The sequence below is a fragment of the Pristiophorus japonicus genome, chromosome 8, assembly GCF_044704955.1.
Source record: "Pristiophorus japonicus isolate sPriJap1 chromosome 8, sPriJap1.hap1, whole genome shotgun sequence".
In the NCBI taxonomy this organism is placed as follows: domain Eukaryota; kingdom Metazoa; phylum Chordata; class Chondrichthyes; family Pristiophoridae; genus Pristiophorus; species Pristiophorus japonicus.
In genome coordinates, this window is record NC_091984.1 from 171,859,113 (window position 1) to 171,873,094 (window position 13,982).

A 13,982-nucleotide genomic window follows, 5' to 3' on the forward strand; every position below is an offset into this window, starting at 1 on the left:
TACTTGCCACCATGAGGCTGCAGAGTGACTTGGATAGGTTAGGTGAGTGGGCAAATGCATGGCAGATGAAGTATAATGTCGATAAAAGTGAGGTTATCCACTTTGGTGGTAAAAACAGAGAGACAGACTATTATCTGAAAGGCGACAGATTAGGAAAAGGGGAGGTGCAACGAGACCTGGGTGTCATGGTACATCAGTCATTGAAGTTTGGCATGCAGGTACAGCAAGCGGTTAAGGAAGCAAATGGCATGTTGGTCTTCATAGCAAGGGGATTTGAGTACAGGGGCAGGGAGGTGTTACTACAGTTGTACAGGGCCTTGGTGAGGCCACACCTGGAGTATTGTGTACAGTTTTGGTCTCCTAACTTGAGGAAGGACATTCTTGCTATTGAGGGAGTGCAACGAAGGTTCACCAGACTGATTCCCGGGATGGCGGGACTGACATATCAAGAAAGACTGAATCAACTGGGCTTGTATTCACTGGATTTCAGAAGAATGAGAGGGGATCTCATAGAAACGTTTAAAATTCTGACGGGTTTAGACAGGTTAGATGCAGGAAGAATGTTCCTAATGTTGGGGAAGTCCAGAACCAGGGGTCACAGTCTAAGGATAAGGGGTAAGCCATTTAGGACCGAGATGAGGAGAAACTTCTTCACCCAGAGAGTGGTGAACCTGTGGAATTCTCCACCACAGAAAGTTGTTGAGGCCAATTCACTAAATATATTCAAAAAGGAGTTAGATGTAGTCCTTATTACTAGGGGGATCAAGGGGTATGGCGAGAAAGCAGGAATGGGGTACTGAAGTTGCATGTTCAGCCATGAACTCATTGAATGGCGGTGCAGGCTCGAAGGGCCAAATGGCCTACTTCTGCACCTATTTTCTATGTTTCTCATCCAGGGGGCTCTACATTTGGCAGTTCTACCCTTTTTCTTTGTGGGAACATGTTTACCCTGAACTCCATGTACCTCTCTCTTGAATGCCTCCCACTGCTCTGGCACTGATTTACCTTCAAGTAACTCTTTCCAATCCACTTTTGCTAAATCACTTCTCAGCCTAGTACAATTTGCCTTCCCCCAATTTAGAACCCTTCCTCCTGTTTTTTCTTTGTCCTTATCCATAATAATGCTAAAACTAACTGAATTATGATCACTACCACAAAAATGCTCTCCCACTGCTACTCCTTCTACCTGTCCAGCTTCATTCCCTAACACCAAATTCAGAACTGCCCCTCATTTTGTTGGGTTTCGTATTGGCCAAAAAAGTTCTCCAGAATGCAATTTAGGAATTCTGTGCCCTCTGCGCCATTTAAACTGGTAGTACTGTATCCCAGTTAATAGTAGTGTAATTGAAATCCCCCGCTATTACTGCCCTATTGTTTTTGCACTTGTCAGTAATTTGCCCACAAATTTGCTCTTCTATCTCCCTCAGACTGTTTGGGGGTCTATAGTACACTCCCAGCAGTGTGATTGCTCCTTTTTTGTTCTTTAGTTCCACCCATGTAGCTTCATTTGAAGATCCTTCGAACATATCATCCCTCCTCACAACTGTAATTGTTTCATTAATCAATACTGCAACCCCTCCTCCTTTTTAGCCCCCTCTCTATCTCGTCTGAAAATCCTGTAACCAGGAATGTTGAGCTGCCATTCATGCCCTTCTTTCAGCCATGTCTCAGTAATGGCTATAATATCATACTCCCAAGTATCTATCTGTGTCCTGAGCTCATCTGCCTTATTTCCTAGACTCCTTGCATTAAAGTATATACCATTTAGCATTGCCAAACTGCCTTGTAGTCCATTTTCTAGCCTTTGTTTCCTCTGCCTTCCAAACTCACTTACTAATTTTCTGCCTTCCATTTCCAGCTTGGCTTCTCGCCCCTCTGACAATGCTCTCAGGTTCCCATCCCCCTGCCAAGCTAGTTTAAACCCTCCCCAACAGCACTCGCAAATCCCCCTGCGAGGATATTGGTCCCGGCTCTGTTGAAGTGCAACTCGTTCGACTTGTACAGCTCCCATCTCCCCCAGAAATTGTCCCAATGCCTCAGGAATCTAAAGCCATCCTTCCAGCTTGGCATTCATCCCTTCTATCCTCCTATTCCTGTACTCACTAGCACGTGGCACTGGGAGTAATTCCCAGATTACTTCCTTTTGGGTCCTGCTTTTTAATCTCTCTCCTAGCTCCCTAGAATCTGCCAATATAAGAACATAAGAACATAAAAAATAGCCCCTCGAGCCTGCTCCGCCATTTAATACGATCATGGCTAATCCGATCATGGACTCAGGTACATTTCCCTGCCCGCTCCCCATAACCCCTTATTCCCTTTTTGTTTAAGAAACTGTCTATTTCTGTCTTAAATTTATTCAATGTCCCAGCTTCCACAGTACTCTGAGGCAGCGAATTCTACAGATTTACAACCCTCTGAGAGAAGAAATTTCTCCTCATCTCTGTTTTAAATGGGTGGCCCCTTATTCTAAGATTATGCCCTCCAGTTCTAGTCTCCCCTAACAGTGGAAACATCCTCTCTGCATCCACTTTGTCAAGTCCCCTCATAATCTTATATGTTTCGATAAGATCACCTCTCATTCTTCTAAATTCCAATGAGTGGAGGCCCAACCTACTCAACCTTTCCTCATAAGTCAACCCCCTCATCCCCAGAATCAACCTAGTGAACCTTCTCTGAACTGCCTCCAAGGCAAGTATATCCTTTCGTATATGTAGAAACCAAAACTGCACGCAGTATTCCAGATGTGTTCACCAATACCCTGTATAACTGTAGCAAGACTTCCCTGCTTTTATACTCCATCCCCTTCGCAATAAAGGCCAAGATTCCATTGGCCTTCCTGATCACTTGCTGTACCTGCATACTACCCTTTTGTGTTTCATGCATAAGTACCCCCAGGTCCCGCAGTATTGTAGCACTTTGCAATCTTTCTCCATTTAAATAATAACTTGCTCTTTGATTTTTTTCTGCCAAAGTGCATGACCTCACACTTTCCAACATTATACTCCATCTGCCAAATTTTTTCCCACTCACTCAGCCTATCTATGTCCTTTTGCGGGCCACAACTTCTGGCTGTTCACTTTCCCCCCTCAGAATGTGCTGCAGATGCTCAATGACATCCTTGACCCTGGCACCAAGGAGGCAACATATCATCTTGGAGTCATGCCTGCAGCCGCAGAAACGCCTGTCTGCTCCCCTAACTATCGAATCCCCTATCACTATATGTCTTCCACTCTTCTTCCTTTCTTCCTCCCTCCTGTGCAGCTGAGCCACCCATGGTGCCGTGGATCTGGCTCTGGCTGCGCTCCCCAGAGGAACCATCAACCCCACCAATACTCACAACAGAATACTGGTTGGAGAGCGAGATGCACTCAGGGGTCTCCTGCACGACTTGCCTGGTCCTCCCCTTCTGTCTGGCGGTCACCCATTCCCTCTCTGCCTGCACACTCTTAAGCTGCCTCGAGAAATGTGCTATCCATGAATTTCTCAGCCTCGCGGATGCACCGCAGTGACTCCAGCTGCCGCTCAATCTCTGAAACACAGATCCAGAGCTGCCGTAACTGGTGACACTTCCTGCACACGTGGTCGTCCACCCCATGAGAAGCATCCAGGACTTCCCACATGGCACAGGATGTGCATTCCACGGGACTGAGCTGCCCTGCCATGCCTCTATTTAATAGACTAAGAACTAAGTCAGCAGAACTAAACTTAAAACTTAAAAAAAACACTCACCAGCTACTCATCAATCAGCTCCTTCCCTTGTGCTTATATCTCTTTTTCTACTCTGATGTCATTCTTTGGATTTTGCCTCTGTTGAGTTGCTCGCGCTGTCGCACTGCTCCTGCTCTGGTCTCACCCAGGTCCGCTGCCTCCTCCGGTCTCACGATCTCTGTGCCAAGAAGTTTTGGTTTTCCGACATTCAATTCAAATCAACAGAGTTTAGTGGGGATCCCTTAGTGTGAGCTGCTGTGACATCAATAAGCTGTCGAAACAGCCAATCAAAATACAGAATTCTCACAGACTCGCGAACAAGGGAGTGGGTAAGCACTTAAAATTTTAACTTAAAAAAAATGTTAGTGAGAGCAAAACAAAGATTGGGGCTCTCACATGGGGAAAAGGCAAGTCTGATATAAAGATGAAAAATTTAAAACTTTTTTTTTAAGTTTCTTCAGAAATTAATTTTTGATTAAAATAGGTAAATTTCACACTGCACAAAATTTAAATTAATTTTTTGTTTAGCAGTCAATGTGCTGTCAAAACACCTAATCACCTGTAGCAATGTAGCCTAACATACTGCAATGTTTTGCCATATAAAGCTCTGTTTAAAGGAGGGATTTGCTGCGAGCTTTCTAAAATATGCTCTTCACCAGTTCCTCTGGGTGTCCACGAGGAGATAGTGTCAAAGCCTAATAATCAGCCTCAGCCAAACACCTCACTTGCTCCAGTGTCATCTACTCCTATAGTGGCAAGCAACAGCACAGATATGTGCACTTCTGGTGGAGTGGCGGGGGGGGTTCCTTTTGTGAATTCCAGAAGGGACCGCTAGGTGAAACATAGCACAAGTGAAGTGGAGCAAGTACGGGTGGAAGTGCAAGAGAAGCAATCTGCTGGTCGGAAGGTTAGCCCTTTGGCTCCAGCAGCTGCTGGGTCCAGGAATCAGATTTCAACGAGCCAGTGTGCAACTGTAGTTTGGTAGCTCAGCATTAGCAGTTCATGCAGTTTTTTGCGAGTGCCACAGAGCCTGTACAGTTTGTGGGCATCTATGGAGGAGTCCAGAACCTACATTTGTGCAGTGCTGCTTGACAGCCTGACTGAGTGCAGACCACCATAGATAGCTTGACCACTTTCTGGCCCTCTGCAGTGGATCCCACCCACTCCATTTAGCAAAATACGAAGGTCAGGCATAATTTCTATCAGCACTCTGTCTTCTCTAGATTCACCATGTTGGGGAAGCAGATTGAACAAACCATAATGCAGGGCTTCAACAACTTCATTTCTGCCCAGAAACTTGCTCCCACGCAGGTTTCTGGCCATGCACAGGGAGTACCCAACAGCAGGGGAATGGAGGTGCTGTCACAGATCATGGAGATGTCTCTGAGGGTGATGCTACCTCCAGAACACTCGGCAGCTTTATTCAATTGAGTACAGATATGTTGCACAGCATACAGAGCCAGGCAGTCACCAGATCAATATGCCTGTTGTTGCAAGGAGCAACTATTGACACACAGCAGTCTTCCACTTCACTTCCTCTTCCTAGGGAAACATTTGGAGCACACAGTTAGGGAGTAGCAGTCACCCAACGGAAGCATCTTAGTAAAGTACATAGAAACTTTGGCCCAAGTTTCGGGTGGAGTTGCAGTTTAGTTTGGAGTATCTTAGAAATCGCAATTCTCGGCATTTAGTTTGCTCCAGTTCTAGTGAGTTAGTTTAGTTTTGTTTTAGTTCAGTTTTTTTCCAAAAGGGGGTGTGTCCAGTCACTTAGGCCTGGTTTGCAAGTTTGCACTGCTAAAAGTTACTTCAAACTAACTTAGAACGGAGTAAGTGTCCACTTTTGTAGGTTTTGAAAAACCTTACCTCGAGTTAAGTTCAGTGCAGGCACAGCCAGAGATGGGGATTGGGAAGCACTAAACACATTACTTAAAATGACCTAAAACCTCTTGCGAAGATATTTTGCCTTTTATCTGCTGAGTGAGGACAGTTGTTTCTCTTTTTATAAATCAGCAAGTGTAGGCTTTCGGCTGAGGCAGGCACATCAACACCTAATTGTGGCTAAGTTGATCCTTTGTAAATCATCATACTCCATTCATCCGACCAATTACTTGAATAACTCACCTCGGACTAGATAATCTCTCATTTGTAATAACTAACTGGCATTAACGTGCCTCTGTCAAGGACTGACTGTTAGAGTAACGTGGTGTAACCCACCCTAACCCACCACTGTCTCCCACACCCCCAACACCACGCTTTCCGCCCCCCCTACGCCGCCCCCAACCCAACTCGTCGCAGCCAGCAGCAGGACCGATTTGTGTGTCTCAGATACTGTAGGGCAACCAGTCGCTGGCTTCCTCGGCCCATGGACACTCATCCCAATGCAACAGGAGAGATCTCCGAGCCACGACACGCCACACCAGTACGTCTCTCGGTCATGGCTCGGTGCGGGAGGCAGGCATGACTGAAGGGGTGAGGGATGACTATCTTTTGCAGGTGTTCCTAAATGTTGTGAGTTGATATGATAATGGACCATGATTCAGTTTCAATGTTAAGTAATAAACTTTATTGAAACGCTTGCTGTGGTGCAATTATAAAAGCATTCTTGTCATGATTCAGTTTCAATGTATAATATATTTCATTGAAAACTTTACAATGTACTTAACTTTAGTGTAATAAAATCATTCTTGTATTAAAATTTAATTTGATATGACTCTTTCCGATCACTTAAAAACTCCAAATATTTATAAAGTTTTAAAGTTACAAAACTTAGTAAACAATTTCAATTTGTGAACAAGATCACTGAAAAACCTTAAGATAACTTTTAATGCAGTAAATTTAAACAACTTATTAAATGTGAGAACATTTACACTTTAAGATCACTTAAAAACTCTAAGATCACTTATATACTTGTAAAGTTACAAAACTTAGTAAACAATTTCGATTTGCAAACAGTTACAACAGTGGCATCAACAACTACTACATCAACAACAGCAGCAAAGAAAGGCTGCACCCAGCTCTCATTTCGGTGCATGTGCACTGCCTCATGGCGGGGTGGGTAGGGGAAGAGAGGAGGTTTCCAGCTTGGGTCTCGACAGAGGCTGATACTGGGATTGCAGTGGGAGTGGCATTTGATTTGCCGGGATGTGTGCGCTTATTGCAGCAGCTAACTGCCTGATGGCCTCTGCCAGCGTTTGCGCTGCTCCAGAGATTACCGCATTCATTTCACGTGGCATAACTGCTATTTGTCCAGACAGTGATGTTAACTCATCACCAACCACTCTGGTGGTGCTGTCGAGTGAAGGGGTAAGGTCATTGCCCTCCACATCCCATGCAATAACGTCAAATGCACCTGTTGAATGCTGCATCTCAGGAGAGCCTATTCGGATTCTCCTTCCTTTCGTCCCAGCTCTGCCTCGCGGCACCCCTCCAGTGCGAGGTGCAGGGTGGGACGGTGGGGCCCTGGGTGTTCCATGCTGCATTCCACCTCCACCACTGGGACCCGCTTCTTCTGACAATGGGCCCTTGGTGTTACAAGTTGCATTCCACCACCACCACTGGGACCCTCTACCTCTGACAGTGGGGAACTGGATGTTCCAAGCTGCATTCCACCACCACCACTGGGACCCGCAACCTCGGAAGATGTGAAACCATGGAACGTCGTACCAGAACTTACATCACCAAGCGTGGATGGATACGTGAGGAGACGATGGTATGCCACATCAGAACTTAAAGCACCACGCAAGGATGGGGAGTGGATGAAGGAGTAGAATGTTGGACGAGAATTCATGGTATTGTCTGGGAGAGTGAGGCCCTGCACTATGGACTGATCCATATTACGATCAACATTCTCCCCTGAACACATATCTGTAATGTCCTTAAACACTACTATAAATTCACACGAGGCACATTCTGCAGACAAGGTCACTCTGTGACCTGAACCTTTATTCATAGGACCAAGAAGTGAAGACCCTGCGTGGGACCTCCCTTTCTATACCTGGATGACCAGGTGAGGAGTTTCTCCTACAAGTTCACCCCCTGTGGTCAAGGTGTTTCTTAGGTGTATACAGTATGCAGTGTTGTTATGAAGGTTACAGTTATATGAAGGTTACATATATGACATCACCTCCCCCCCAACGTCTTATGGGGTCAAAGATTAAGTCTTTCAGGCAGTCAACGCTCTCTCGTGGAGCGTCGCAGTTGGGGCTCTGGTTGTTGAGCCTTGGCATGCGTCTCTGTCATCTGTGGTGATTTTGGCTTGTCCGGGCTGATCGCAGGGACTGTGCATGCTGCTGAATGTTCTTGTTGCTCGTTCACTGGTGGTGGTGTGGGCAACATCTCATGATCTTCCTCAGGTTCCTCAGTGTCCATGCTGAACCTTTTTTTTACTTGGTCCAGATGCTTGCGGCATATCTGTCCATTGTTAAGTCTGACCACTATGACCTTTGCCAATTACAGTACCCTCAAGCCACTTAGGCCGCAAAGCGTGATTAAGAACAAATACAGGGTCATCGATCTACGATCATGGCACCCATTTTGGGACTGGCGCTTGCCCTCAACAATGTCTGACAGGACAGGATAAATGAGAGACAGCCGAGTTTTAAGTGTACATTTCATGAGTAGTTCCACGGGCAGGACTCCCATGAGCGAATGCGGTCGGGATCTATAGGCCAGAAGGAGGCGCGATAGGCAGCATTGAAGGGAGGGTCCTTGAATCCGGAGCATGCCCTGTTTTATGATTTGGACCGCGCGTTCCACCTGGCCATTGGAAGCTGGCTTGAACGGTGCCGTCTTGACATGTTTGATGCCATTACCCGACATGAACTCCCGGAATTCATAGCTAGTGAAACATGGGCCGTTGTCACTAACTAGGATGTCCAGCAAGCTGTGGGTCGCAAAGACCGCACGCTGACTCTCCACAGTGGTGGATGCCGTGCATGAATTCAATATGATGCACTCGATCCATTTCGAGTACGCATCAACAACAATGAGGAATATTTTTCCCATGTACGGGCCCGCGTAGTCTACGTGAATACGTGACTATGGACTGGTGGGCCAGGGCCACAGGCTGGGGCCGCCGTGGGGGCATTGCCCAGCTGGGCACACGTTGTGCACCTGCGAACATAGTGTTCCAGGTCTGAGTCACTTTCCGGCCACCATACATGTAACCGGGCAATGGCCTTCATTAGCACGATGCCTGGGTGCTCGCTGTGGAGTTCCCTGATGAATGCTTCCCTTCCCTTCTGGGGCATGACTACCCGGCTGCCCCATCCATCCATCCATCTGTCTGTGAAACGGTCTGACCTCCTCGGGGCATGCTCCGTGTGCGGGCACCAAATTCCCAGTCAGGACACATTTCTTAATCAAGGATAGGAGGGGATCTGTGTTGCTCCAGATTTTGATCTGGCGGGCTGCGATGTGGGAGCTTGCGCTGTCAAAGGCTTCAACGGCCATGACCATCTCCGCGCTTTGCTCCGCTGTATCCTCAGTGGTGGCCAGTGGAAGCCTGCTGAGCGCGTCAGCGCAATTTTCGGTGCCTGGCCGGTACCATATGGTGTAGTCATATGCAGCCAGCATGAGAGCCCATCGCTGTATGCGAGCTGACGAATTGGCATTGACAGCTTTGCTGTCTGACAACAGGGATGCTAACGGCTTGTGGTCCGTTTCTAACTCGAACCTTCTGCCAAAAAGGTACTGGTGCATCTTTTTCACTCCGTAGACACATGCGGGTGCTTCCTTTTCAACTATCCCATATCCCCGTTCTGCTTGGAAGAGTGACCTGGAGGCATAAGCCACAGCTTGGAGTTGGCCCTCATCATTACTCTGCTAGAACACGCACCCAACCCCATAGGATGATGCATCACATGTCAAAACCAATTTCTTACAGGGGTTGTACAGAGTCAACAGCTTATTAGAACAAAGCAGGTTCCGCGCCCGATTGAAAGCCCGTTCCTGACAAGTCCCCCAAAATCAATCGCAACCCTTACGCAGGAGCACGTGTAGCGGCTCCAACAATGTGCTTAAGTTCGGCAGAAAGTTACTGAAATAGTTCAAGAGTCCCAGAAATGAACACAACTCCGATGTGTTGCCGGGCCTGGGTGCACGACGAATCGCCTCCGTTTTGGATTCGGTGGGCCGGATCCCGTCTGCGGCAAGCCTCCTGCCCAAAAACTTGACCTCTGGGGCCAAAAACACACACTTGGACTTCTTTAGTCGCAGGCCTACCCAGTCCAGTCGTCGTAGCACCTCTTCCAGGTTATGGAGGTGTTCCTCGGTGTCTCGACCCGTGATAAGGATGTCGTCCTGAAATACGATTGTTCCAGGGCTGGATTTGAGCAGGCTTTCCATGTTCCTTTGAAAGATAGTGGCCGCTGATCGAATGCCAAACGGACACCTGTTGTAGACAAACAGCCCCTTGTGCGTGGTGATGGTGGTCAGTAGCTTGGATTCTTCAGCCAGTTCCTGGGTCATGTAGGCTGAAGTGAAGTCCAACTTGGTGGACAGCTTGCCACCTGCCAGCGTGGCAAAAAGATCCTCCGCTCTCGGAAGCGGGTATTGGTCTTGTAGTGACACTCGGTTGATAGTGGCCTTGTAGTCGCCACAGATCCTGACCGAGCCATCCGTTTTTAGGACAGGGACGATGGGGCTTGCCCAGTCGCTGAATTCAGCAGGCGAAATTATGCCCTCTCTTAGCAACCTGTCCAACTCACTCTCAATTTTCTCCCGCATCACATACGGCACAGCTCTGGCTTTGTGATGCACTGGTCTGGCGTCCGGGGTGATGCGTATCACTACTTTGGTACCTTTGAAATTCCCGACACCAGGTTGAAATAGTGACTCAAATTTCTGTAGGACCTGTGAGCATGAACTTCGCTCCACAGATGAAATGGCGTGAACATCCCCCCATTTCCAGTTCATCTCGGCTAGCCAGCTCCTCCCCAAAAGCACGGGACCATTTCCCGGGACAATCCAGAATGGCAGCCGGTTCTCTGATCCATTATGTGTGACCATCAATATTGCACTGCCTGCCTAGCACTGGGATGATCTCTTTGGTGTATGTCCGTAATTGCGTGTCAATGCATTCTGCTTTGGTCTGCTAGCTCTGAGTGGCCATAGTTTCTCGAATTGTTGGACACTCATAAGTGACTGGCTGGCCCCTGTGTCCAGCTCCATGCGTACCAGGATGCTGTTTAATAGGATTTTCATCATCATAGGTGGCGTTTTGGTATATGAGCTGTGGATGTTTGCCACATGAACCCGCTGAACTTCAGCGTCCATTGCTTTGTCCCAAGCATCAACCTGCCTTGCAGACCCCTCTTCTGGTTCATCTGCCTCGTAAATTAGCCTTGCTGTGGGCTTCCTGCACATTCTGGCTAAATGTCCACTGAAGTTACAATTTCTACAGATAAATTGTTGAAACCTACAAGTTTTTGCAGCATGTCTTCAGCATGAGCTGAGATTGTTGTGAACAAAAGTGCTGTACCCAGGCATTCTTCTCTGATTGTCTCTTTGATTACTCTTGAGCACTCTGTTAATGGGTGTCAATGGACCCATCCCGGGACGCATTGTCCACCGTGATGGCGTAAATGTCCATTCAACCTGCCATTGTCTCTGTTGAGGACCCACTCTAGAGTCTGTTGCTGCCTGGGTGGTGTCGAATTGCCCTTGTCTGACTGTGGGGTTCTGAGTCGTGTTTACAATGTTAACTCCCTGATCCATCACCATGTTGGAAGCAGAGTTGGTTTCCTCCTCCCCCGCCATGAAGGTCTGAGCCAAGGTCAAGTCGTTGGTCTCAATTAGCTTTCTGAAAATGCCGGCATGACCAATGCCCTCAATAAAGAAATCCCGTAACATCTCCCCCCTGCAGGCGTCTGTGAACTTACAGAGGCTGGCCAAGCGCCGAAGGTCCGCAACGAAATCTGATATGCTCTGTCCTTCCCGACGTCGGTGTGTATAGAATCGGTGTCAGGACATGTGTATACTGCTCACTGGTTTGAGGTGCTCACTGATCAGTTTGCTGAGCTCTTCAAAGGTTTTGTCCGTCGGCTTCTCGGGTGTAAGCAGGTCTTTCATGAGTGCGTACGTCTTAGGTCCACAGCTGGTCAGTAGATGCGCCCTTCGCTTGTCAGCTGCTGCATTTCCCAGCTAGTCCTTCGTGACAAAGCTCTGCTGGAGCCTCTCAACGAAATCATCCCAGTCCTCACCAACACAGTACGCTGTGTGTCCGCACGGCTTAAGTGGAACATTGGGGCTGGAGGAGGATACAAAGATAGGGAGGTGCGAAGCCATGAAGCTCAGAATTTTATTTTTGAGGCATTGCTGTGTACATCTCAATAGAACGTCTGACCATTCTGTATTTTGTTTTTGTTTTAATAATGCTTTGATTCTAATTCTGTTGTGTATGTCTCATCTGAAGGATGGCACTTTGGACAGTGCGGCACTCCCTCAGTACTACACTGGAGTATCAGCCTGGTATTTGTGGTCATGTCTCTGCAATGGGACTCACAGGAAAGAGTGCTACCCACTGAGCCACAGCTAACACACCTTGATAAGAAGAGGCTGCACCTTTAGGAGAGAGGGAAAGAATATTGAGAAGAAACAAAAATATCAAAGACACCACTTATGTTTTGTTCAGTATGTGTAGGGTTGTCACCAGCCTGGAATGTAAAGGAGAGAGAGAGATATTTGATGTAATATCTAGTTGATTGCACACTCTAATGTAAACAGTCCCATTAACAAACAAAAGATGGAGCAAGAGGGATCCAAGTTTTTTATCTTTGTACAATAACAATGTTGCACTCCTAGACTGGATCTTGTGTAATGAGAGAGGATTAATTCGCAATCTTGCTGTGCGAGGCCCCTTAGGGAAGAGTGACCATAATATGGTAGAATTCTTCATTAAGGTGGAGAGTGACACAGTTAATTCAGAGACTAGGGTCCTGAACTTAAAGAAAGGTAACTTCGATGGTATGAGATGTGAATTTGCTAGGATAGACTGGCGAATGATACTTAAAGGGTTGATGGTGGATAGGCAATGGCAGACATTTAAAGATTACATGGATGAACTTCAACAATTATACATTCTGGTCTGGCGTAAAAATAAAACGGGGAAGGTGGCTCAACCTTGGCTAACCAGGGAAATTAGGGACAGTGTTACATCCAAGGAAGAGGCATATAAATTGGCCAGAAAAAGCAGCAAACCTGAGGACTGGGAGAAATTTAGAATTCAGCAGAGGAGGATAAAGTGTTTAATTAGGAGGGGTAAAATAGAGTATGAGAGTAAGCTTGCAGGGAACATAAAAACTGTCTGCAAAAGCTTCTATAGATATGTGAAGAGAAAAAGATTAGTGAAGACAAATGTAGGTCCCTTGCAGTCAGAATCAGGTGAATTTATAATGGGGAACAAAGAAATGGCAGACCAATTGAACAAATATTTTGATTCTGTCTTCACGAAGGAAGACACAAATAACCTTCCGGAAATACGAGGGAACCGAGGGTCTAGCGAGAAGGAGGAACTGAAGGAAATCCGTATTAGTCAGGAAATTGTGTTAGGGAAATTGATGGGATTGAAGGCCGATAAATCCCCAGGGCCTGATAGTCTGCATCCCAGAGTACTTAAGGGACTGGCCCTAGAAATAGTGGATGCATTGGTGGTCATTTTCCAACATTCTATAGACTCTGGATCAGTTCCTATGGATTGGGGGATAGCTAATGTAACCCCACTTTTTAAAAAAGGAGGGAGATAGAAAACAGAGAATTATAGACCGGTTAGCCTGACATTGGTAGTGGGGAAAATGTTGGAATCAATTAATAAAGATGTAATGCAGTGCATTTGGAAAGCAGTGACAGGATCGGTCCAAGGCAGCATGGATTCATGAAAGGGAAATCATGTTTGACAAATCTTCTAGAATTTTTTGAGGATGTAACTAGTAGAGTGGACAAGGGAGAACCAGTGGATGTGGTGTATTTGGACTTTCAAAAGGCTTTTGACAAGGTCCCACACAAGACATTAGTATGCAAAATTAAAGCACATGGTATTGCGGATAAGGTATTGACGTGGATAGAGAACTGGTTGGCAGACAGGAAGCAAAGAGTAGGAATAAACGGGTCCTTTTCAGAATGGCAGGCAGTGACTAGTGGGGTACCACAAGGTTTAGTGCTGGGTCCCCAGCTATTTACAATATAAATTAATGATTTAGACGAAGGAATTGAAAGTAATATCTCCAAGTTTGCAGATGACACTAAGCTGGGTGGCAGTGTGAGCTGTGAGGAGGATG

At 46.7% G+C, this 13,982-nt stretch overlaps 1 protein-coding gene across 1 annotated transcript in view; it reads left to right on the forward strand.

The window, feature by feature from the left end:
• The window catches only part of rsph14 (radial spoke head 14 homolog), a 1,169,762-nt gene that overhangs the window by 761,451 nt on the left and 394,329 nt on the right, over positions 1-13,982 (forward strand). The gene's annotated exons all lie outside the window — the stretch shown is intronic.